General features: G+C 46.0%; 8 non-coding genes across 8 annotated transcripts in view; all 8 read right to left on the bottom strand.

Moving 5' to 3' along the window:
* Nucleotides 1-131: 131 nt before the first annotated feature.
* LOC133431785 (5S ribosomal RNA) lies at nt 132-250 on the bottom strand. Its single transcript, XR_009776119.1, has one exon. It is a non-coding gene; the product is annotated as a 5S ribosomal RNA (ribosomal RNA).
* A 199-nt stretch (nt 251-449) lies between these two features.
* Nucleotides 450-568, bottom strand: LOC133431547 (5S ribosomal RNA). The gene has a single exon (XR_009775895.1). It is a non-coding gene; the product is annotated as a 5S ribosomal RNA (ribosomal RNA).
* A 217-nt stretch (nt 569-785) lies between these two features.
* Nucleotides 786-904, bottom strand: LOC133431317 (5S ribosomal RNA). The gene has a single exon (XR_009775704.1). It is a non-coding gene; the product is annotated as a 5S ribosomal RNA (ribosomal RNA).
* Nucleotides 905-1103: 199 nt separating this feature from the next.
* On the bottom strand, nt 1104-1222 carry LOC133431377 (5S ribosomal RNA). The gene has a single exon (XR_009775763.1). It is a non-coding gene; the product is annotated as a 5S ribosomal RNA (ribosomal RNA).
* Nucleotides 1223-1421: 199 nt separating this feature from the next.
* Nucleotides 1422-1540, bottom strand: LOC133431694 (5S ribosomal RNA). The gene has a single exon (XR_009776033.1). It is a non-coding gene; the product is annotated as a 5S ribosomal RNA (ribosomal RNA).
* A 217-nt stretch (nt 1541-1757) lies between these two features.
* On the bottom strand, nt 1758-1876 carry LOC133431431 (5S ribosomal RNA). Its single transcript, XR_009775815.1, has one exon. It is a non-coding gene; the product is annotated as a 5S ribosomal RNA (ribosomal RNA).
* A 199-nt stretch (nt 1877-2075) lies between these two features.
* Nucleotides 2076-2194, bottom strand: LOC133431328 (5S ribosomal RNA). Its single transcript, XR_009775715.1, has one exon. It is a non-coding gene; the product is annotated as a 5S ribosomal RNA (ribosomal RNA).
* A 199-nt stretch (nt 2195-2393) lies between these two features.
* LOC133431771 (5S ribosomal RNA) overlaps nt 2394-2500 on the bottom strand; it is a 119-nt gene continuing 12 nt past the window's right edge. The window contains exon 1 of the ribosomal RNA XR_009776107.1: nt 2394-2500. This exon is cut by the window's right edge and continues 12 nt beyond it. This is a non-coding gene — a ribosomal RNA (5S ribosomal RNA).

Here is a 2500-nt window from a genome sequence, read left to right as displayed (position 1 = left end):
TGTTGGTTTTATTTGTTGGAGTTAAAGTGCCTTAACCATGTGCAAAACACTTTAGGACGTGAGCTGTCGCTGTTACCACGTTGAAATATGTGTGGGTAGATTAAGCGAGAGCGCTCTCTGCTGGTTGAAAAAGCTTACAGCACCTGGTATTCCCAGGCGGTCTCCTATCCAAGTACTAACCAGGCCCGACCCTGCTTAGCTTCCGAGATCAGACGAGATCGGGCGCATCCAGGCTGGTATGGCCGTAAGCAGAAGCTGCAGCTTGAAATACCTCTTATATGGAGTTGAAGATAAGTCATAGAATATAAGTCATTGATTTGTTGGTTTTATTTGTTGGAGTTAAAGTGCCTTAACCATGTGCAAAACACTTTAGGACGTGAGCTGTTGCTGTTACCACGTTGAAATATGTGTGGGTAGATTAAGCGAGAGCGCTCTCTGCTGGTTGAAAAAGCTTACAGCACCTGGTATTCCCAGGCGGTCTCCCATCCAAGTACTAACCAGGCCCGACCCTGCTTAGCTTCCGAGATCAGACGAGATCGGGCGCATCCAGGCTGGTATGGCCGTAAGCTGAAGCTGCAGCTTGAAATACCTCTTATATGGAGTTGAAGATAAGTCATATAATATAAGTCATTGATTTGTTGGTGATAATAATTTAGAAGCGCTTATTTGTTGGAGTTAAAGTGCCTTAACCATGTGCAAAACACTTTAGGACGTGAGCTGTCGCTGTTACCACGTTGAAATTTGTGTGGGTAGATTAAGCGAGAGCGCTCTCTGCTGGTTGAAAAAGCTTACAGCACCTGGTATTCCCAGGCGGTCTCCCATCCAAGTACTAACCACGCCCGACCCTGCTTAGCTTCCGAGATCAGACGAGATCTGGCGCATCCAGGCTGGTATGGCCGTAAGCAGAAGCTGCAGCTTGACATACCTCTTATATGGAGTTGAAGATAAGTCATAGAATATAAGTCATTGATTTGTTGGTTTTATTTGTTGGAGTTAAAGTGCCTTAACCATGTGCAAAACACTTTAGGACGTGAGCTGTCGCTGTTACCACGTTGAAATATGTGTGGGTAGATTAAGCGAGAGCGCTCTCTGCTGGTTGAAAAAGCTTACAGCACCTGGTATTACCAGGCGGTCTCCCATCCAAGTACTAACCAGGCCGGACCCTGCTTAGCTTCCGAGATCAGACGAGATCGGGCGCATCCAGGCTGGTATGGCCGTAAGCAGAATCTGCTGCTTGAAATACCTCTTATATGGAGTTGAAGATAAGTCATAGAATATAAGTCATTGATTTGTTGGTTTTATTTGTTGGAGTTAAAGTGCCTTAACCATGTGCAAAACACTTTAGGACGTGAGCTGTCGCTGTTACCACGTTGAAATATGTGTGGGTAGATTAAGCGAGAGCGCTCTCTGCTGGTTGAAAATACTTACAGCACCTGGTATTCCCAGGCGGTCTCCCATCCAAGTACTAACCAGGCCCGACCCTGCTTAGCTTCCGAGATCAGACGAGATCGGGCGCATCCAGGCTGGTATGGCCGTAAGCAGAAGCTGCTGCTTGAAATACCTCTTATATGGAGTTGAAGATAAGTCATATAATATAAGTCATTGATTTGTTGGTGATAATAATTTAGAAGCGCTTATTTGTTGGAGTTAAAGTGCCTTAACCATGTGTAAAACACTTTAGGACGTGAGCTGTCGCTGTTACCACGTTGAAATTTGTGTGGGTAGATTAAGCGAGAGCGCTCTCTGCTGGTTGAAAAAGCTTACAGCACCTGGTATTCCCAGGCGGTCTCCCATCCAAGTACTAACCACGCCCGACCCTGCTTAGATTCCGAGATCAGACGAGATCTGGCGCATCCAGGCTGGTATGGCCGTAAGCAGAAGCTGCAGCTTGACATACCTCTTATATGGAGTTGAAGATAAGTCATAGAATATAAGTCATTGATTTGTTGGTTTTATTTGTTGGAGTTAAAGTGCCTTAACCATGTGCAAAACACTTTAGGACGTGAGCTGTCGCTGTTACCACGTTGAAATATGTGTGGGTAGATTAAGCGAGAGCGTTCTCTGCTGGTTGAAAAAGCTTACAGCACCTGGTATTACCAGGCGGTCTCCCATCCAAGTACTAACCAGGCCGGAACCTGCTTAGCTTCCGAGATCAGACGAGATCGGGCGCATCCAGGCTGGTATGGCCATAAGCAGAATCTGCTGCTTGAAATACCTCTTATATGGAGTTGAAGATAAGTCATAGAATATAAGTCATTGATTTGTTGGTTTTATTTGTTGGAGTTAAAGTGCCTTAACCATGTGCAAAACACTTTAGGACGTGAGCTGTCGCTGTTACCACGTTGAAATATGTGTGGGTAGATTAAGCGAGAGCGCTCTCTGCTGGTTGAAAAAGCTTACAGCACCTGATATTCCCAGGCGGTCTCCCATCCAAGTACTAACCAGGCCCGACCCTGCTTAGCTTCCGAGATCAGACGAGATCGGGCACATCCAGGCTGGT

The sequence above is a fragment of the Cololabis saira genome, unplaced genomic scaffold (assembly GCF_033807715.1).
Source record: "Cololabis saira isolate AMF1-May2022 unplaced genomic scaffold, fColSai1.1 scf041, whole genome shotgun sequence".
Taxonomy (NCBI): Eukaryota; Metazoa; Chordata; class Actinopteri; order Beloniformes; family Belonidae; genus Cololabis; species Cololabis saira.
The sequence above is the reverse complement of the archived record's forward strand: the minus strand, read 5'-3'. Positions and strand labels throughout refer to the sequence as shown.